Source organism: Pongo abelii, chromosome 3, assembly GCF_028885655.2.
Source record: "Pongo abelii isolate AG06213 chromosome 3, NHGRI_mPonAbe1-v2.0_pri, whole genome shotgun sequence".
NCBI lineage: Eukaryota > Metazoa > Chordata > Mammalia > Primates > Hominidae > Pongo > Pongo abelii.
In genome coordinates this window covers 11,506,303-11,529,776 of record NC_071988.2, presented here as the reverse complement: position 1 = coordinate 11,529,776, position 23,474 = coordinate 11,506,303, and the positions used below count along the sequence as shown (strand labels likewise).

The 23,474-nt window shown below is 36.2% G+C and overlaps 1 long non-coding RNA gene across 1 annotated transcript in view; it reads right to left on the bottom strand.

Annotated features, from left to right (window-relative positions):
* The window catches only part of LOC129058914 (uncharacterized), a 41,299-nt gene extending 19,649 nt beyond the window's left edge, over positions 1 to 21,650 (bottom strand). The window contains exon 1 of the long non-coding RNA XR_008524353.1: positions 21,461 to 21,650. This is a non-coding gene — a long non-coding RNA (uncharacterized LOC129058914). The remainder of the gene's footprint in view (positions 1 to 21,460) is intronic.
* Between the last annotated feature and the right edge of the window lie 1,824 nt (positions 21,651 to 23,474).

Sequence of the window (23,474 nt, the reverse complement as noted above, 5' to 3'; positions counted from 1 at the left end):
CAAAAGACAATTGAGCCAAACCCACACTAACCAGAGAATATGTGACAGAGGTCCATCTAACACATATTTAATATTGTATAGCTAACTGAAGACATCTATGAATCCAAGTCATTGCATAATCCAGGGTGGCAATGAGAGAACTGCATAGTATAACAATCAGGTCAGCTAGGAAGGCAGCCAGAAGATGGACTGGAAGTATTATGGGATGATCCCTGTAAGAGACACAGCAGGGTTCATGAAGTACAGGAACAATTTGGTCAATAGGTGACGAACCTGGAAGGAATTACATTTTCTTCTCTCAAGTCCCTGTTCACATTACAACACAGCTCACATGTAGCTTTCCTCTTGAAACATGTCTCCAATCTCATTTTTTCTCTTTCAGAATTACATGTCTTCCACTTTGCAACTACTATAGTTGCTACTTGTGGACACCTATGTCTTAGCTGTCATCTATTATATTTCTCTGTCTTCCACTATAGTCATAATTGTTACTTCCTTAAGGAAAATGATCACATCAGTTACAGAAATGTGTTTGTATAGGTGTATGTGTATTTCCATTTGCAATAAATAGCAGAGTACTTGACTTGTGTTGGGAGTTTAACACAGTTTTCGTGCCTTGAACAAAGGAAAACCTTTCACAGGATGAAAAGAAAGAAAACCTTTCATAGGATGAAAAGAAAGCATTTGTTGAACATAGAGTTGGACCAAATACTGAGTTGACGTCAATTCCACACCTAAGAGGTTGCAGTCTCCACTCAATCCTTTTACAGATGAGAAAATCAAGACCATAGAGTGTAAGTTGCCTGCCCAAGTTAGGACAACTGGTAAACAGCAAGACAAATAATTTCATTTAGGTTTGTGAATCTCAGGTCCTTTTAGTTGTATCACCCTGCGGGTCTGCTGACTGCATGGTTGGTCTGTGGAACAGAAGAAAGTAGTTTAACTGTGGTATTTGAGCCCATCTTGGAGTTGCCCTGCTCCTCCCTTAAATCATCTTGATCCTTTTCTATCTCAATGGAATTGGGGTCGGCAGGTACTTTTTGTTTCTGCAAGGTTCCGCCACCCCACCAATATTCCTGCTGCTTTTCTCGTGGCAAAGCTCCCCTTTTCTCTAGACACAGATAATGCCCCTGGAGTCGTGCTGTAGATTACCCACGGAGCTGAAATGCAATCATTCTATGTCCTTAAGGGTTCTTAACTTTACACTCTTCATTCATATTCTTCCAAGTCACAGCCTCGGTTTTTGTGGAATGAAATTTTCAGGCTACTTTACACATGTCAGTCCCATTCCATTTTCTTATCAGTTTAATACGAAGACAGCAGAACCAGAATCTGCCACTCAGATTGCATTTTGTTCCTACTGAGGGGACAGATTTGAAATAAGCAAAATAAAATTTTCTTTCCCATTTAAAAAGAAAACTTGGGGAATAAAATAGAATGAGGAAACAAAGAATTATTTTTAGTGACTATTGTGTCCTACAAATTCTTTCAAAAATCAAAAGAAAAAGAAGCAAATCCTAAAAATTACCCATATATTGAAAATATAATTAAAAATAAAAACAAGTATAATCAGGAATATAGATATATTATGTATATATTTTACAAACATTATGTATACAGCATATATTTTATATATTGTATGACTTTCTGATTATGCAGGTTGTACATATATATGTTTATGTATGTTTATATATATATTTGCACCTATAATCCTACTAACTAGAACAGCTTCCCAAGAGTAGACTTCACCTGCATCAGAAGCCCTGGAGAGACTTGTTTAAAAATGTAGATTGTTCCTGAGCTCCTCTCCAGATTCACCGAATCGGAGATTTTAGGCCTCTAGACCAGAAATCTACATTCAGACAACCTCCTTAGCTGCACCCAAGTTTAAGAATGCATAACGTAAAAATATCCATTTAAAAATGTATTTTGGAGCATTTCTGTCTGAGCTCTTTTATGCATGCTTTTTCAGCTAGATCATGTGTGTATCACCTAACATTGCATAAAAATTATTATCACACAATTTTGGCACATATTTGTAAACATCATTTTTAATGGCTGTATAATATAACCTGTAAAGATACTCTAATTTACTTAATTGTCATGTTTTTCAACATTTACATTACTTCTATGTTTTTGCTTTATAAAAAATATTGGTATGAATCTCTTCAGACATACAATTTTCCCCCATGTGTATCTATTCATCTGTGTGACTACTGTACTCTACATACTTTCCAGCACTGAGTTATCACAATTTCTCTAATAATTTAAACTTGAGAGTCAAATTTATATGATTTTTGGCTTGACATCTTTAAATGATTGCACAGTACTGAATATGATTATAACCATTATTTCCTATTTTATGAAGTATCTGTGAAACTTACCATTAGTATTTCCTGTTTATTTTTCCCACTGAACAACTTACCTAAAGAGCTATTTATTAAGAATATGTCTTTAATGCAGCTGTTGCACACTTATTTGCTATTTTTTGCCTTTGAATTTTACTCATTATAGCTCTTGCAAAACACATTCACTTTAGTTCTTTTGAACTTAACATTTTAGAACATTTCTGTTTATTTCTTTTTAAAAATACATTTTGATTGTGCATATTAGAGGTATAAAGCATAATTTTTTTTACATTTATTCTTAACTCCTGATTAGATCCAAGATTTGACAATTAGTAATTTACTTAATCTTCTAGACATTTTGTGTATGATTTTTATGTTCTGTTGTATTCTTTGGGATTTATTTTTATGCATATTTGGGGGAGATGACTAGCTCATCAGTCCTATTGTGATGGGCTTGGGATTCCATGGGAAAAAAACTGATTTGATTGTGTGTTACTGAGGACAACCTTTAACAAGCCACCTCCTAGAACCAGGGCCCCCACCTCTGGGCCAGGCTGATCCCAAAGGTGCAAGTACTGGAGCTCCTACACGTGTATTAGCCAGACACATGGAAAGGGTAAAGGGTCAGAGAGCTCTCCTGAGAGAAGAAACCCCACATGGAAGTTTAGATTCAAGGGAGGCATGCTACTGTCTACCCCAGAAGGTCCCAGCCTTTGGAAAGACTCAGACAAATTTTTGAGGAAGGGCCTGGAGGTACAGGCTTGCTTTGTTTAAAGATAGAACTGCAGAGGCGGAGAATCAGGCACAAGAGCAATGATCAGTGGTGAGGCGCTTTACTGGTGTGCTTTTTATTAGGTTTGTTTTAGTAGAAAATCATATCCTAAAAGAGTGTCTCTGGCTTCCTTGAATCAAATTCATTGGGCATCAGCAAGAACCTCACTTTTATCAGCCGGGATATTTTCATAAAGAAGATATTTATCAATAGTATGCATCATTCAAGCTATGATTGAAAGGGACTAAAGAAGGTTAACTGTAGATATCTTTCCAGCAGTACGTAAAATTATGCATGCAAGCATATCTTCTCAAACATTTATCTTAGCCCAATTTTTGGTTCATGATAAGCACCTCAAATTATTTAACTTCCTCCCTGCCCCATTGGGCACACCACCCAACATCCATCCTAACGGAATGCCAATTGGTACTCATTTTCCCACCCACTGTATAGTAAACATCATTTCTTTTCACCAAGGATAAAATATTGAGTCTGTTGTAAGTAAGTTACTCTATGTAGAACAGGATAAATAATGTATTTCATTATTTAACTGAACTTTCTGAATTATGACATATACAAATATTTCATGACCATTTTAAAGAGTATTATATTAAAAGATGTATATTTTCATACATAAAGAAAAATGGACATCAAAGTAACCATGTTTGGGTGATGAGAATATGGGTAATTACTTTCTTCCTTATTTTCCCGATAATTTGATACCATTTATGACACTTTATCAAATGGAAAAGTTAAAAAAATGAAAATGTAAACATGTTATAAAGATATTTCAATGGTATCACCTTTTGCAAAAGTGAAAGAGGATTTTCTGTCTCTAATTTAGTGAAATTCATAGCCAACTATCCCAGCAATTTTACCCTTTCTTTTTGCGAATTTCCTTGTTCCCATAATCTTCTGCACCAACAGTAGACCTCCTCTTCTTTTTTTTTTTTTTTTATGACAACAGAAGTTTGTTTTTTTTTTCTTTTTTTTTCTGGAGTGAGCTGATAAAAAGACCATTTTGTACTTTAAATTTTATCTCTGTTTTCTCATTTTAATAGTTTCCTTTCCCTTCACTCATGGAGGTTTCTAAGTTAATGTCTGCTGCTGGATTTTAAAATGACTACAGTTTGCCAGACTTTTGAAAGGGAGTCACATACAGGATTTATAATTAAGTAATGGCAGAGAGGTCCTCCCTCAGAAGGAATAAAAGCAAGTCTCAGCATGAAGCTGTGCAGTTGGGGAGAATAAAAGATTGACACTGCCAAGAGTAAAGGGTGTGAAATTAGGGACTCACAAAATTCATTCTGTAAACCCTCTGGAGCAATCTCCAGAGATTACTGAAGTTACAAGGTACTGGGTCACTCAGACCTTCATCTTCATCTGTGAAATGGCAAATGATTGTTCAGTCTAACCCACATGACTGTTGTGAGAGTCGAAGATAAAACATTTAAAATAGCACTGAGATGGCTTAAGGGCTTCAAAATGAAGGGCATAGATTTTTTCATTCTATCAACCCACAAAGAGTATAGCCAGCATACTGAAATGCACATTGGTTGAAGGTTAAGGACTTCTACAACTATCTCTGTTCAGCGGAAAGAAGATAATGAACAAGAACATCAATTTGTGCAACAAGCTTTTGACTAGGAGATAAAGTCTTGGAACCAGTTTTGTGGGGGCAGGTGAGCCAGCTAATGCTGCTACCAAATCTAATTAATTATAGTGTTGATTTCTTTATCAACAAATAGAAAATGACATCTTGAAGCCCAGCTTTATGTCCCTAAGAAATATGTCTGTTTTACAATGTATAAACACCATAGAATACTTACTTTGTCTAAGCCAAGCAGTGCCAAAATCAGCCTTTAAAAAATGCTATTGTTGTTGGCAAAATTATAGTTGTTGATGTTGGCAAAATTACAGCTATGTGAGCAAAATTGTCTGTTATAGAGACCTTGGGAAATTGTAAAATCTCAGTTTTCTTTCTGTGTATTTAAAATATCTAGCAATCCTATTGTTTTTCATATGTAAACAAAAGTTTGGTTTCAATGAAGAAATCAAATATACTGTGCTAGTAGTCAGTATGTTTTGATTAATTGCCTGCTTGATAAATTAAATGGCATCAATAGTTATTAGCTTCACAAAGCTATCATACAATAGCCAGAGCTCTTCCTCCATCTAAAGTCTTGTATAGAATTTTTGAAAAATAAAATTGACCCAGGCATATAATTTGAAAATTAAATGGTCAGAAGTTACTGGCATGTTTGTCCTATACTAACATGGCCTTATGATAGATGTGAGGTGGGGTGGGGTGAGGGGAATGGGTGTATTCTTTCTTCATCCAACACCTATTAGGAACCTTGGTTCTATCAGGCATTGAGACCTGTTCTGGAATATTTGATAGGGGCTTGTTACTTTACTACATCTCAGAATTGCATTTTACACCATTCATTTAGTTGCCATTTAAAAACTCTTTATTGAATACACTACGTTTATATACTTATTAGAAGTAGAAGTTTTGGGTAGGGGAGGCATTTATTTTGTCAGTTTTTTGAAGACAGAACTGTGATTGTTCCCCTTGCAACTTCTGCAGAAAACAGCAAAAATCCTTTGTACATAATAGGCATTTAGTGTTTATTAGTTTAATTAAATTAACAGAGAGAGTTTGATTGGACTTAGATGTTAGACAGGTTCTTTTTGTAAGAAATATTGTGATTTCTTAGGACAAGGACAGTTGCAATCTGTTGTCCATCAAAAAGTATGCCCATAGAAAAATATAATGTCTTAACTCTAAAAGGGAATAATGGGTGGAGTACAGTGTATGGAACTAGAGGTAGAGAAGAAGGAAGAATAACTGACATTTGTTGAGTGCCTCCTACATCATGGACCCTGGATGGCATTGAGATTAGTATCCATGTTTCTAGCCCTTGGCTGGTACATACTTTGGTCACACCAACCCCTCACTTTGGAAACTTTATGTAGCACGTGTTTATATAAACTGCTTTGTTTCATCGTGTCACATGCTCTGTGTGATCTGACCATTCATTATTTCTCTATCTTTATTCTCTATCATGTTGTGCCTATTTGACATAATTAGAATATTTGTTCCCACCCAAATCTCATGTTGGATTGAAATCTCCCAATGTTGGAGGTGAGGCTTGGTGGAAGGTGTTTGGATCGTGTAGGCAGAGTCTTCATGAATGGCTTGGGCCAACCCCTTGTGATAAGTGAGCTCTTACTCTGAGTTCACATGGGGTCTGGTTGTGTAAAAGTGTGTGGCACCTGACCCCCACTTTCTCCCATTCTCACTGTGTGAGACACCTGCCCCAGTTCACCTTCCGCTATGATTGTAAGCTCTCTAAGGCCTCCCAGAAGCAGATGCTAGAGCTATGCTTCCTGTACAGCCTGCAGAACTGTAAGACAATTTAACCTCTTTTCTTATAAATTACCCAGTGTCAGGAATTTATTTGTAGCAATGCAAGAGCAGCCTAACATACCATCTCAACTTAATTGGCCGCCTCCGTCCTTTTGGCCACTTTCTCAAATATGCCAAGTTGTTGTCCGTGCTAGGACATTGAACATGCTATTTCCTTTTATTGGAACATAAATACACAGCTCTTTGAGTAGCTGCTTTCTAATGTTTAGATTTCAACTAAAATGTAATTTTCCATCAAAGTGATCTTTCATTACTATCATAAATAATTCCCCATTATTCTTTATCTCAGTCACTAATTTCATGCCTTCATCAAACTTACTGAGCAAAAATGTTTATCTTGTCTGTCAGTTTAATTGTTTTTGACTGATATCCACTTGGACCACACTTATCCCTCAGAATGCAGGCACCAGAAGTGTAGAAGATACAGAAGACTTGATGGCACATGTATTTCAGGGGAAAACCTGGCACATAATGGGTAATTTATAAAGGAAATAGGTTTAATTGACTCACACTTCTGCATGGCTAGCAAGGCCTCCAGAAACTTACAATTATGGCGGAAGGGGAAGCAAACACATCGTTCTTCACGTGGTGGCAGCAAGAAGAAATGCCAAACAAAAGAGGGGAAAGCCCCTTAAAACTATCATATCTTGTGAGAACTCACTCACTATCACAAGAACAGCATGAGGGTAACTGCCCCTTGATTAAACTACCTCCCACAGGTTCCCTCCCATGACGTGGGGATTATGGGAATTACAATTCAAGATAAGATTTGGGTGGGGACACAGCCAAACCGTATCAACCTTCTTCACAGGACGAAGCATGTTATCAGATAATATATGTAACAAGCACATAGTATGTACTCAAGAATTTTGTTATTCATAATGTACAAGCAGACTATTGCTTATAGTCTTTTAAACAATTGAATCTTAATGAATGTACCTTTGCCTTTCATTTTAGTTGTGGATTAATAACTTCTTAACCTATAACTAAAGTGGATATATACTATGATGCTATTTGACCATTTTATAAAATCAGGTTGCATTCATTCTCAAGCATAAATATCTCAATACTAGAGTGAGCTTCCACTGGATGAGGCACAGTTAACATGCAGTTACAGCCTTTCTCCTGGTTTTCTTGAAAGATTGTCATAGTCAAGGCTTTTGTGTAAAACATTTGCTGAAGATTAAGAATTGGGCAAAACCTTGAATAGAATCCATCAGAATATTAGGATTCACGTTATGTTAGGGATTTACACAGCTCTTTCTTTATTAGTAGGAAACATGCACCCTCCTTCCCCATCTCTCAGTTAATTGTGTTTTATTCTCTAGGGTTTGGTTAAAATGCTATGGTTTTTCTGAAATTTCCCCTGACCTCCTTAACAATGGTTAGTCAGGTCATGTTAATGGTTCATGCCTCACAATCTCACTCTACATTTAATGGAATGACTGATTTCACACTTATGAACTAGGCTGCAGGCTCCTTGAGAGTAAGTTATTCCATTTTTTTCTCTACATGTATACATGTGCTAATGAACATGTGTATGTATGTTTACAAATAAAAGGTCAATGTGGCTGTTTAGTGAATGACAAAATGTGGGAAGAGGTCAGAAGACAGGTTGTGGTGCACAGGTTGGCCAGAGTAAACAGGGTTAAAGCCCTTAAAGTTTTTTGAACAGTGGAGTAGAGCAAGGGGAAGGGTTATTTGGACCTCTGGAGTGGGTTGAAGGGTGTCCACCAAAGATATGTCCACATCAAATCCCTGATGCCTCCACATATTACAGTCATGTGTCGCTTAACAATGGAGATACATAAAGCTCAAAAAACTGGACTGAGTGATTTAGGTCAGTGAGTTTATAAGAGAGCTCTGCAACGCCCCTAGTCATGTGGCATTTCCATCTGTATGTACCCACAAGGTTCAACTCGATGTTGTGAATTTAGTACATGCTCAATAAATGCTTAGGAAATTCAACTGATTTTAAACTGTGCTGATCCTCCCAACCCAGGTATTTTGATGTCATTTACATTCATATTTATTTATATATTCTGATGATTGCTTAAAAGTGCTTTGCAGTCTTGCCACATCCATGCAAATTTATTAAAAATAGAGACTCTCAGTCAATCTCCAGATCTCCAGTCACAGTTGACATTTACATTGTCACAATATTTGTCTTATTCCTTTAGGTTGTAATAGATATTTCATCTTTTTAAAAAAATTTTTAAATAAACCCAAGAACATACAATCAAGATATAATCTGTCTTTTTGAAAACAAGGTCTTATAGTTGTAAAGTGTGCCATTTTTGGCCACTTATTCTCATTTTTGAAGTTAAACCATTAAATTTTAGAGTCCTGAACAAAAGATTAAGGAATAGAAAAAAAAAAGCCTTAAAGTTACAGCATGTTACAGAGAGTACTTTTATAAATGACAAATTAGAAATTTGGTAGAGGAAAACAAAGGCCAAGATGGAGATTCTACCTGTAATAAGAGTTGTAGAGAAATTAAGAAAAAAAACTTTAAATCTCAAAGATTGAGATTCCATCTGTAATCAGAGTTGTGGAGAAATTAAGAAAAAAACTTTAAAAAGCACCTTTGCAAATCAGTGTACTAACTCATGAATTAATAATAACACAGTATTCTTTACTCACAACAATTGTAAATAGCTAAATGTTTGTAATTATATTTTAATAACAAGAAGGATTCATTGAATTTAAGTAACAGTCAAGGCATACAACTATTCATCATCCATTCATTTATTTTTCATTCTTCAACAAATTATTAAATGTCTACCATATACTAGACATTATTAATTTATGCAAGGATAACTTTGTTTTCTTGCTGTTGTTGTTTAGGGAATGTTGTTAGAGACTGATGTTGTTTAGAAAATGGGTGCATATGCTATTCACAGTAGCAAAGACTTGGAACCAACCCAAATATCCAACAATGATAGACTGGATTAAGAAAATGTGGCACATATACACCATGGACTACTATGCAGCCATAAAAAATGATGAGTTCATGTCCTTTGTAGGGACATGGATGAAATTGGAAATCATCATTCTCAGTAAACTATCACAAGGACAAAAAACCAAACACTGCATGTTCTCACTCATAGATGGGAATTGAACAATGAGAACACATGGACACAGGAAGGGGAACATCACACTCTGGGGACTGTTGTGGGATGGGGGGAGGGAGGAGGGATGGCATTAGGAGATATACCTAATGCTAAATGACAAGTTAATGGGTGCAGCACACCAGCATGGCACATGTATACATATGTAACTAACCTGCACATTGTGCACATGTACCCTAAAACTTAAAGTATAATAATAATAAAAAAAAAGAAAATGGATGCATATGCTATAAGTGGAATTTAATACCGAGATCGACACTGAAAATTGTGCTGAGTGTGCCAGTTTGATTAGGGACTTGAGATGGATGGATCACTGGTCCCAGTTCTTCACTCTTCCCTGCATCACTCCATTGCTGTGGCCTCATCCTGGGAGATGAGTATTCCCACCTCTTGGCTCTGGATGTGGCCAAGTGACTTCCTTTGTTAAATAGCACAAGGGTGGATGTGACAGGGTGCCAGGTGTGAGTCTAGGTCTTAAGCGGCCTTGTGTGTTTTCATCCTCTCTCTCCCTTGTGTGTCTGCTATTGCCTTGAAAAGAGTTTTCTCTGTCATTTCTGTCCCTTCAGCCTGGGCCCCAGGATAAGCCTACATGGAGTAGAGTCACCTTATTCAGGCATAGCCAAACCTGCAGGTTGAGGCAAAGTCACTCAACTGAAGTCAGCCTAGATCATCCAATACTCATCTGAGATTCAGATGCATGCAAATAAGTGATTGCTATTTTTGACCACTGAGTTTGCATGAGTTTTGTTTGATTCTGTGTTTCAGTGGCCATCTCTTAGCCTAATACTTTTGACCTCTTCTCATCCTGTCACTTCCTCCTCCCTATTAGTGAGGAACTTCCTGATTGGTGAGTTTGGAAGAAGAAATCAGAGATGCATAGTCAAGCCATTCCTTCTTCCATTATGCTTAGATATAAGATCCCTTCAGGACTATATGTTCTGCTCTACTTCTTGTTGTCATAAGTTGTACAGGATGAAACACACACATACATACATGTATACACATGAAACATTTGTAGAGAGACCTGTTCCAAGTAGGGGTGTTCATACTGAGTGGGTAAATTCCTTAAATTTAAGCGTCAGTATTACAAAGCCTAGAGGAACACAAATATAAGCCTATTTCACTAATATCAGCTTTCTCAGTAATAAAGTTGGTATTTTTAGTCTCATCTGCCTTACTTATGTTATTTCTTATCTTATTTCTCTGTTTGTTCAGAACTAAGAGAAATGAGAGGGATGCCAAATCACTGAGCCTCTTCATACCCTAACTTAAGGAATATGGGCCAGAAGGATTGGGGCAGATGGTGCCATGCAGTAAGCTGTAAAAGTAAAGCTGAAGGAGTAAGGGCTCTTTCTCTAAGCTATTGGTGATGGCAGTGAAGGATCTGAAGTCTGAGTAGTGACCTTGTTTCGTTGGGTGAATTCATCTGGGGACTTTGAGAAATAGAGTATGATTAATTAATTAATGTATCTATGTACGCATGCATGTATGTGTGTGTGTAATATACTTAACAAATACTCATAAAGAACTATGTGCATTACATAAATGAACTCGTTTAATCTTCATAACAATGCTATATCAGAATGCTTATCATAGTCTATTCAGGCTACTATAACAAATTACCATAGACTGGGTAGCTTATAAACAACAGAAATGGATTTGACATGTGGAAGCTGGTAAGCCCAAGATCATTGCACTAGCAGATTTGGGATACTGTAAGAGCCTGCTTCCTATTTTCCTAGATGGCTGTCTTCTTGCTATGTCTTCACGTGGTAGAAGGGGGAACTGTGGTCTCTTCAGTCCCTTGTGAGAGTAGCAATACACAAAAAATCTACTGTCATGACCTAATCGCCTCTTAAGACCTTACTTCCTAATACCAGCTCATGGAGATTAGGTTTCATGATATTAATTTTGTGGAGACACCATCATTCATTCTATAGCAATGTTATCATACAATATAATGTTACTGTATTAGAGTGTTATCCTTATTACAGTGAAGAGGATTTTAAAGTGCAGATAAAGTAGGCAAGTTGCCTAATGTCACATACCTAGTAAATGACAGAGCAAGGATTCCACCCCTGGCATTATGTCTACAATATTAATATCCTTAACATTAATCTTTTTGGGGGTCAGCATATCTTATGTTGGTCCTATTGTGTGGGTATGGCATTTTAAGCCTCATGATTCATACAGGCTCATGCTGAAATACAAGGCTACTTTTTTTCCATTGGATTTTATCTACTGCTTTGTGAGCACCCGGCTTAGACCTCAGAGCACATGTGATGTAGAACTTAATTGATTTCTGTAATTTAGGGCAACTTTGTGCAAAGACAAGATGTTTGTTTTGTAGAAGCAACAGCATATATACAAGCCCTTATGCAATAGGATCTTGGACTTAATTTCTTTTAAGAAAGGGGAAACATTAGGAGAGGCGTGGGCCTCAGGACTCAGGAAAAGGATAGACATTGGAATCAGTAGTGGAATAGAAGTCCTGGGATGGAACAAAATCATGGAGGATATGGTCTGAGATGCAAATATTGGGCATGTTAGCCTCAGCAAAAATGAAGACTTCAGTAAAGCTGAGGACTGCCTGCTCAATTTGTGGGAACCACCCAGTAGCTCTTAGACTTTGATCACAAATTCCAAAAGCTTTGCACTTAGTACCCTGCCGATGACATTGGGCACAGCAGTTGCGTGCTCCATAAAGCCTAACCACAAACACAGACTAGACTACAACTGGCCTCAGCAGACAGTGGGCCAAGCTGCTACAACTTGTTCTTGAGCTATGACTCAGCTTTACCCAAATAGCTTTAGCCCAGGCAAACATTTCACAATAAGATGAAAAGTCTTCTGGGCCTTTTAGACATTCAGGGGTAGAGTAATATTCTCTGCCTTCCAATTTTAGATGCATGAGTTGTCCATGAACTGCACTGAAATACTGGGGCCTTGGCTTCAAATTAGTATTTCAGAAGTAGGCAGGTAGGGTTAAGTCAGGTGCTCCTGATGCCAGTCTTCTTTCAGGGACAGGAACCAACCTTGGATTTACAGACACACTTCTGAAGATGTGTGCTGAAGCTAAGAAACACAATCTCCTTTCTAGGCCTCTCTGAGAGTTTTCAGTGATGTATTCATAAGGTCATATATTTTGTAAAATTGGCAAAAGTAAGACATTGTAGCCACAATTGGTTGTGACTACTGCTTATTTGGACTCCATCTTCCCCTTCATCTCTCTTCCCCAGTAGAAGGTTGGGAAGGGAACAGACATGGACATTTCTGGGATCCAACTAATGGGAAATTAAACTAGACACAGTTTTAGTTTGAGTTGAGTGGGATATATCTATGTGGCTTGTGATCACTTTCATGAAGGGTCATGTGTTGTTAGAAATTCTGGTGTAGGCATGGCTTCTAAGAATACCCCTTCCATTCTCTGTGCTGACCCACCCAAAGGCATTATACAAAGGAGTGGGACAATGTTCATAGCTGATTTTGTTATCATTTTATATTTTTTGATGTGTGTGTGGCAGAGGATGCTTCAAATGGTATAAACTTCATCCCCCTTGGGCCCTGAACTTGACCCTATCCATAAGCTTATCCCTGCCAGATGGCTTTGGATTAAATAATTTTTCATAAGGAAAAAAAAGTTGGTCTAGGAGATAATTCCACAGTAAAGAGCAGTAGAAAGGCAGGGCGCGGGGGCTCACGCCTATAATCCCAACACTTTGGGAGGCCCAGGTGGGCGGATCCTGAGATCAGATGGAGACCATCCTGGCTAACATGGTGAAACCCCATCTCTACTAAAAATACAAAAATTAGCTGGGCATGGTAGTGTGCACCTGTAGTCCCAGCTACTCAGGAGGCTGACACAGGAGAATCACTTGAACCCAGGAGGCAGAGGTTACAGTGAGCTGAGATTGCGCCACTGCACTCCAGCCTGGCGACAGAGCGAGACTCCGTCAAAAAAAAAAAAAAAAAAAAAAAAAAGCAGTAAAAGGAGGCATTGGGCCAAAGGACTTAAAAAGTCTGAACAGGAAAGACTGGGCATTATGTCTCTGGAAAATATCTGCATGTTGGCAATTGTTTTCAAGGATAAAAGAAAAATGACAGATGGATATAGACACAGGTATAAGTATGGAAGAATATATGTTCATGCGTGTGTGTGTGCATGCACATATAATACAGGAAGAAAAATTATTTAAATATTTAACATGTTCTGTCCTGCCAATGTTGCACATTTCTAAACTTTGTGAGAAGGTAGAAATATCTCAAGTGACACTGTCTGTCAGACAGCACTATACAATATTGTAAATTCTATTTGGACTCTTTAAGAAATAAGATATTTTCCATGGATCTAAAACAAAGAGTTAGAAAAAGAGGGAAGGAAAGAGAGAAAGAGAGAGAGAGAGAGAGGAATCCCGAGGAAACTGAGCCCATATAGGAAGCTGAAAGAGTGAATTTTAGACTTGAATTTTCTTAAACTTTAATAAACAAAAAAGAAAAATTTTATTTTAAGCATTCATTCCTTTGCTTAACTTTCTAAGTTTCATAACTTGTGAAGTTATGATTGTTTTAATTTTTGGACTTTAACTTCTTCCAGAAATTTTGAGATACAGTTTAGTTTGAATTTAAGAACATCTTTACATCATTTGCATTTTGGGCATTCTATAGCATTTAGTCTTATTGTAGAATCACTAATAAGATGCATACAACATGGCTGGATGTAATTTGAAATGAAAAACTAGCAAACAATATGAATTTTTAATTTCAGGTTCTGATCATGATGGAATGAAATAGTCCAAAAATGCTCTCTTGCAATGTTAAACTAAATAGACATGGATAGAATGTAGAAAATAACTATTTTAAAACATTGGACAACATGCAGCAAAAAAAGTGACCCCTGAAAAAAGGAAAGAAAACAACGTGAGTCTCAGGATTGCTGTAGCTTTTGATTGGAGGAAATTACTGAATGAGGGGGAGGCAGCAGAAACCAACCAGATACCAGCAATCTTGCTAAATAAAGAAGGCCTGGGTCAGAGTTAAAGGAGGACAAAGCAGGTAGACTGTGTTGGAGGGAGTGCCCCAAACAAGGGAGATGTGTAGAAACAGAGTTCCAGATATTTTCACATGGGTCCTTGTGAACCTTTATTTGAATATAATCTGCTCATATATTACTAGATAATTTTGGCTGGCCTAGTTTAGTGGATCTTCGGTGTATGCTATCTGGTGTTCTGTTTAGGTATAGAATTAAAACCCACAAGGTCAGACAAGGAAAGTTCCCAAGAAAAGAAACATTATAATCCAAAAGATTATTACAGATAGCATTAAATTGTATATCGTTAGGTGTCCAGCAGAGACCTTGTGGAATAAGCAGTGCCATCAGTAGTGACAACAGGGGAGCCACGTGCTTAGTGTTTTTAGGGGAGTTAATATTTTTTAGAATAAATACTATTCTAACTTCTTCTGTCCACCACCACCCCAAAATACTCTTAAAAAACAACTGTCAAAATTATTAATGTAACACAAAAATAACTAAATTACCTGCCAGCTAAAGCCCAATACTTTATAACAGAATGAAATAAAACCTACCAATAAGGAACTTAAAATTCACAAAGTATAGCATTGAGTTAAAGAATATTAGTCTATGAAAAAAGACATTAAAAATGTAACGCATTGGAGAAAAATTTTCCTGTAAAAACCCAATCTTAAAATGACAGAGATGATCACTAGCAGTAGATGACCAACAGTAGTTTAGACACTTATAAAGAAAAGATTAACAACATGAAGATAGTGCTGGAGAAATTATCTAAAATGAACCACGAAGAAAATGAATACTATATGATAGAGATAGAGGGATACAGATATAGATAGATACAGATAATTTCAAAATAAAATTATATTCACTTAATAATGTGATTTTAATGTACTTATTGATTTTTGAAAATTATATATTTAATTTGTATTTATATTATAATTTACTTATATAAATTAAAATAAAATGAATTATGATTAAAATAAAAAGTATAATTATATATGAATTATATATTTAATTAAAAGCTATAATTAAAAGCATTTACAATATAATACATATTTATACATATATACTATATAGCAAATATCATATATTTATATATGGTATTTTACATGTAATAAAATTATCTTTATACACTTAATAGTCATAATATATACTATCTATCTGTAATCAGTGGGACAACATTAAGTGATGTAGCATGCATATAATTGGAGTGTCAGGAAAGAAGAGAGAAGGGAAAAAATTGAAATAAGTTAGTGGCAAAATAAGTGATAAAGAAAAATCTTTAGGCATCCAGAGAAATAACATACATTTAGTACAGAGAAACAAAGACAAATGTAGAGCCAACTTCCTACTTCTTTGTCTTATATCTCATTCTGCTTCAGAATGCAGCCAGAGAACCAGACTCTATTAAATTTTCTTAAATCTGTCCAAGTTAAATGTCAAACACAAGAGGGGTACTAGTAAGACAGTAAAACTTCAAAAGTAGAGAATTTGATCTCCTCCCTTGTTTATTTTCATTTTTCTTATTGTGGCATCAGGTACTTTAGGCTGGCATAGTTCTTGGATTTTCAGTGTATATTATCTATTTTATGGGAACTAATTGTGACATGATAAAAAAAAAAAAATGGCTTAGAAATCCCAGTGAAGAATCTAGCAGAGTTTGTGTTTGTCCTCCTGCAAATACATGTTCATCTTTAGCAACAATATATCTGTAAAATAATGATGATATTATCTGTTGTAAGAAGCTACCAAATAATTTTAAAAATGTCCAGAAAAAATTATTTGAAATAGAGATTTATATACTTCTTTCCTAACAAGCTGGGTGCTATAATATAATACTGGGTGCCTTAAGCAACAGACATCGATTTATTACAATTCTGGAGGTTGGAAGTCCAGGATTAGGGTGCCAGAACGTGAAGTTCTGGAGAGGATTCTTTCTGGCTTGTAGATATCTGTGTTCTTGCCTCATATGGTGGAGAAAGAGAGAGTAAGCTCTGTGGTGTCTCTTCTTATAAGGGCACTAATCCCACCATAAGGGCCCCAGCCTCATGACTTCTCTAACCTTAATCACCTCCCAAAGGTTCTCTTCTAAACACCATCGTGATGAGCTTTAGGGCTTCAACATATGAATTTTGAGGGTACACAAACATTCAGTACATAACACTAGGGATTGTACCCACTGTCTTAATTATGTTTAGAGTTTATTGATGATTACGAGTTTTCATGGGATTTATGTATGCATATTTTATGCACACACTCATATGGGTTGAGTAAAATAAATAAATAAATTTGGAACCCAGTGATTTTTATGTCTTGTTTGAAATCAGATATTACTCTGTTCAAATCCTGGTAGAGACGCAACTAACTGAGTTATGTTGTGCAAATTCCTTCATCTTGTATTCCTATATTCCTATTTGTAGATTAGGAATAATAAAACATCACTCAGAGTTAATTAACACATGTATATATACAATTATACACATATATGCACACACATATATGTGTTTAGTACTAGTACAATATCTGGCACACAGTGCTCAGATATCTTTTATTGCAAATAGTAATAGCATACCATTTAAAAATAACAAACAATGCATTTTTTATACTGTTCTTTTTTACTTAATACATAAGATATTTTTCTAAGTTAATAAATACATTTACCAGTCACATTTTTACATAGACTAAGATAATTTCATTGTTTGGATTTACCACAAATTAACTAATCCCCTATTTTTAATTACCTTTAGGTATTTTCCAAGATTTCAAAAAATATAAATGATGTTTCACATTTCATTTCTATATCCTGATATTTCTATCTGTCTCTTTGGGATAAATAAATATTCCATGTTTTAATAGTACAATATATAAGAAAATATTAGAAACCTACCCTATGGCAAAAGTGTGCTGACTGCTATACTTGCTTATAAAAGTACTTGTTCCTCTATTGTTATATATCATTTACTCTCCTTTATTCACACACTAGAATAACATAATATTATTTTTTACTTTTGAAAATTTTTACTGACAATTCAATAAAATATTTATTACCTATTTATGTTACTCCATTTACTTATTTAATAATATACTTTACCTATTATGTATTGATGTTTTAAAATTTTTTTATTCATCTTAGATTTTAATCTCTCCTACATTTTAGCTAGCAAATCTTCCCTATCATGCGTGAAAAGTATTTTTTAAATTCTATATACTACATTTTTATTTTATGATAACCTATTAATTATCAACATTTTTAAAAGTGAGAAGATCAGTCCCAGAGTACAGCCTCTAAGACTCAGATTTAAATTTTATTATCAAGTGGTAGAGATGGAGTTTGAATATAGGTGTTCCAATGATAACATTTTTGCTCTTAGTTTCCATAATACTCGATGGTTCTACACAACTCAATTAGTTTCTCTGAATTTCTTCATGTGAGGTAGAGATATCAATATGTCTCTTCTAGGGATTGTGAGATGTAACAAATATAAAATATAAAGCACTGAACACATGGTAAGTACTGAACAAATGTAAGTATTCTATAGTCAACAATAATACATTAACACTCCAAAACAGCTAGAAGAGAGAATTTTAAATGTTCTTACAAAAAACTATGTGTTTGAGATCACAGATATGCTAATCACTTTGATTTGATCATTCTACAATGCACATGTGCATCAAAACATCACACTCTACCGCATAAATATGTACAATTATTATTGAACTAAAAGCAACATAAAACATATAAAAATATTTTAAAATTAACATATATTTTTGAAAAACTGAATTAACTCTGTAATCATAAAAAGCATTCTGTTACCCAGTAAATCTTCCAATTTATATAACTTAAAATTTCAGTTAGGATGACCTCATGCTTATTTCTTCCTCCCTCAATATCTAAAGGGCCTGATCATAAATATAACAGGAATAAGAAGTGGAACCATTTTTAAACATCTCTGAGAACTGTGAAAGAGAGATTCTCCATTTGGTGAAGGAAAAATCTTTCGTTAGAGGCAGATAATGATGTTCTTTATAAAGCGTTTCACATTAACCAGCTCTACGAAACAAGCTCCTGTGGATGCAGTCACATTTTCTGAGCCACTAAGTCTCCTGTGAAGCTGGTTTTATATACTTGGGGAAGCACCAAGCCCAAGCAGTTTTGAATACAAGTGGAAAAACAAGACTCTCAGCAGTTCCAGGAAAAATAAATAGTTAAAATTGAAAGAGGTGGTGGAACAATTCATCCCCCAAATGTACAAAGGAATTCTTGGGAGGGAGGGAGGCAAAATGCTTTTTTCTTTCAGCCAATGCCATTAAAAATAAAATTTACATTTTACTTTAGAAAACTGACTTTTCAAATTGAAGGTTGTGACATTTGGCCACACACCTTTACTTGTACAAATAAACACATTAATCTCAATGGAACTATGAATTTGCTTCTTTTGTATTAGTGCCAACCTCAGAATGTGCCTTCAATGCCTGATTTTAAGGAAAACAGGATGTTAAAATTGGGTGAGATGAGGCTTGTATGTTAATGTAATTATTTGGAGTTAATGTTAGAAAATCGCTCTTCTATTTAAGGTGGTACCTGATATGAGAGTTTTACATAGTTTTTCGGAAGACTGTTTTATAAGTTTAGGTTGCCAAGAGTTTCCCTCTTTAGGACTTTCCCTCCCTGATACTCTTTGAGGGAATAGTCACTGCTTCTATCTGATTCCTGTTATAAATTTCATGAATACTCTATTGTATGCTACTGGGCTTTCAGGAGAGAAGATGCCATTTTACTTGAGGTTAGGGACAGATCTCCTAAGAAGGGTCAGTCATTAGTGATGCCAGTTTGTTGGGGAGATTCTTGCTTCTCATACTAGAAAGCAAAACTAAGAAATACTTCTGCATAGGAGTGACATTCTTGGTCTTGATGAGGAAGGGGACAAGATGATCAGAAGGGTAATAAAGACAGGCTTTAGGTGCTACTTATGGATTGGGAGGCTGCACTCAAATATGTGTGCCTACCAAGGTTCATGTTTCTTTTGATGTCTCTATCCTTGTGCAGAAGACAAAAAACAAATTCTGGGAGTTCCAAAGGTTATACTTTTCAATTAGGTTGTTTATATTCCGTAATAGAGACACCAAAGTGACATATTCAATGCTGCAGAGCTTAGAGAAAAAGAGCCAGTGAATCCATGAATCATAGCTCCTTGGGTTAGCATTATTCCTCATAGACCATGTTGTCTTTTCTACTATTTCTTTTGCCCCACTTGGTCAAAGTTCAATTTTCCAGCTTGTTGCTTTTTTTCTCTTCTCAGCAAGAAGCAATTACATGTATAATTAGTATTGAACGAGTAATCCCTTCATTCTAAATCTACTCCCTTGTTTTTCAGAAGTTCACAAGGAAAGCTTCTAGCATTGATAAATTGAGGTTGACACTAAAATAAAATTCGTATGTCAGGCTTTCAGTGCAGGCAGAACAGCAAAGAAAGGGCAAACAGGTAGACTTAGCAAAAATCCTTGGGTGCACTGGAGCAGGTAAATGTACTTGAGAAACAGAAAACACGCACTATCTCTGAGGGTCCCCACTGAAGTTTGGAGCTGAATAAGAACGAATAAAACCAACATATCTTCCACTAGCAGCTCCTTTGGTGAAGAAGGGATATAGGTGGTAGAAATACAGATTCATTTGTCACAGCTGAATGAAAAATTCAATGTAGAATAAAGAATGTAGGCATTGGAATTATATTGATGTGTATTAGAACACTGCCCCCTCTATATCTCAGCTTAGCCCTAATTTAGCCCCAGTCCCCTAATCAATATATTGGGGTTAAAAATAATATGATAGAGCTGGGAAGGCTATCAGCTAAACCAAACCAAAGGCCATCAAATTACAGCCCATGGCCAAATCTTGACACTGCCTTTTCTTATTTTTGTAAATAAAGTGTTATTAAAACATCGTATGCCAACTTGTTTGCGTGTCATCTGTGGCTGTGTTTCTGCTGTAATAGCAGAGTTGGGCAGTTGTGACAGAGATCATATGTCCTGAATTTCAAAATGTTTACCGTCTGGCTCTTTACAGAAAACTGTTGCCAACTCTTGGATTAAACTATGTAAAACTTTCATTAAAAGTACCTGGCACATAAAGTGCTGCTCACTTTTGGGTAGCAATCGTTGACTTGTTCATGATCATTATTATCTCTGGATAGAGACTCTGTTTTGTATTAGCCAGCTGATGAAAGCAAATGTTATTGTGTTAATCATGACTTAAATCCTAAATCACAGACAGCTTCATTAGCTTTCTGTCCTTTTTGCTAAGTCCATAAGCCACTTAGACATATGGACCAATCATATTATTTACTACAATTTACTATGCAGTTCCTAGTTCCTATTCATTTCCCATCCTGTGAAACAATTCCAGACCATGTACTGGCATTCAGAATATGATTTCTTCCTTCAACAAAATGTTGAGATTTCAGGTCAATCTGAAAGGCGTTTTTCTCTATTTTCTACCTGTTTCTTTGGAACTTTTCTCTCCAACTGTGAGAAAATTTTCCCTCCAGTCAATGAGAGCAGGAATCCCTTTAAGCACTTCCCAAATCCCTGGACACTCACTCTGGTCCTGCTCAGGCATTGCAAACAGTACTCAAGTACCTAGAGTTAATCTGGATCTTAGTTTTAGCCAGGGTTATCCAGAGGGAAACATGTACTTTGAGAGAGAGAGAAGTGAGAGATGGGATTTATCAGGGGAATTGACTCACTCACTTAGGATGGCAGGAAAGTCCCACGATAGGTTGTCAGCAAACTGGAGAATCAGAGAAGCCAATACAATGGTTTAATCCATGTTTGAAGGCCTTGAAACCAGGAAAGCTGGTGATGTAACTCAGTTCAAAGCCTAAGGTCTGAGAAACTGTTGGCCACTGGTGAGAATCCTGGAGTTCAAGAGCTGAAGACTGTGGAATGTTTGAGGAACAGTTATGAGGTCATTGTGGTTAGATTACAGTGGATGAGAGAGTAGCTCAATAAGAGATGAGAGGAAAGAGGGGCAAGCATGCAATGTCTTATAATTCACTGTTAGTTGGATTTTATTTTGAGTAAAATGGAAGTCATTACAGATTTTGCAAAAGTGTTAAGTGGTCTGACTCAACTTGGCTACTATTTGCAAATAGATTGAAAGGGTCCAATGCAGAGCATATCATTCCCCTATGGGAAAAGGAAACATAAATCAAAACTCCAGCTGGCTTAAAAGACTGTCCCATATGGCCCCAAAATACCTTTCCAGCTTCATCTCTTCCCAGTCCCTCTATGGGACCTTTACTACAGCCACATCATCTTCAGACTTCCCTAAAGGATCCCGGGCAAAGTGCTACTCCATCCATGTGGATTTCTTTCTCCATCTTCTCAGAAAAAAACAATGTCTACATAGCTTTTCAAACCCAGCCCAATGAATCTGGACTGTTCTGCCGGAAGCCCTTTTCAGCTCTCTTACGTATGGTGACTTTTCTATAGGATCTCTTGCGTCACTTTGGGCATGCTTCAACTCCTAAGCTGGCTCAGTGAATTAATTATCATTTATTCAAGTGGCCACTTGTGCAGCCAGACTCTGACCATATAGGCAACAAGTTCCTGGGTGGGAATCAGTGCTCAGTATATGTAAATGAATGAATAAATAATTAAAAAAAAATAAAGAGGTCAAAGTACATTCTTTTCAACCATCATGTTCCCTATCCCCATGATAGTGATGTTCTTAAACTCCAACATGGCAATGGTACTCCAGGTTCCCATGTTTTTTCTTTCACCCACCTCCACTCCTAATGGCCTTGACTAGGGAGCCTCAGCCAATAAGCCTTTGCCAAAATGTTTTTCAAAAATACGAAGGACACAGATTCCATGTGAAAGAACTGTTTGCATTACCAATATGTAATGTGCCTTTTCTTGAAGAAATTTGAACACCTCTGATAAGGCCGATACGTTTTTTGTCGCTTGAGGGTCTAGATGTCATATTTATTTCCCTCAAAGGAAGATAGCAACCTCCCACAAAGAGGGAAAAGAGAAAAATGAAAAAAAAAATTAAAATGCATTAGGTAATAGCTTATACAGGTCCTCTGCCCTGGGCCATTAATTACAACCTATGCAAATGTCCCTTTTTCCCTCTGTTTCAATCAAGTCATCTTTACTCCAAGCTACCTAATACAGTTTTTGTATAATTTTTCTAACTACCATGAGGTCATGAGACCATAGAGGAGCAGAAGTAAAATTACATGAAGAGTGGAGGGGGAAAAAAAAGAAATGAAAGGTTGTTTTGTTTGATAAAGGTCAGTCTAGCTGGGCCCCCACACATTGATTTTCTTAGCTGCTACAGTTAAACAAGTCTCAAAAATAAATGTATTATAGGTAATGGTATGTTTGCAGCCATCAAGTTGAGCTTTAATTCCAGAATGTAATCAATACGCCTTTGTGTTTCCATAACAGAACATGAGCAAAAAACCTGTGATTGGGGCATATGTGTTTGTATAGTTGCTGGTATTTCAGGCCAATGACTGCTTTGACAAATGATACCTTGCTTTCAATCAATAACTCATAAGCCACAATTTACTTTTTCCTTACCTTAAACTATAGCTAAAAGAGGCACACGTCATTATAATTTACACTTAAAACATGGGTAATAGGGTAAGAGTTGATTGTGGGTATGTGCATATACCTGTGCACGTCTATGGCTCAAAGGGCAAAACAACCACCAAGAGCAGTGGATTCTGCTGTTAGGAACAGTTTGAAGGCT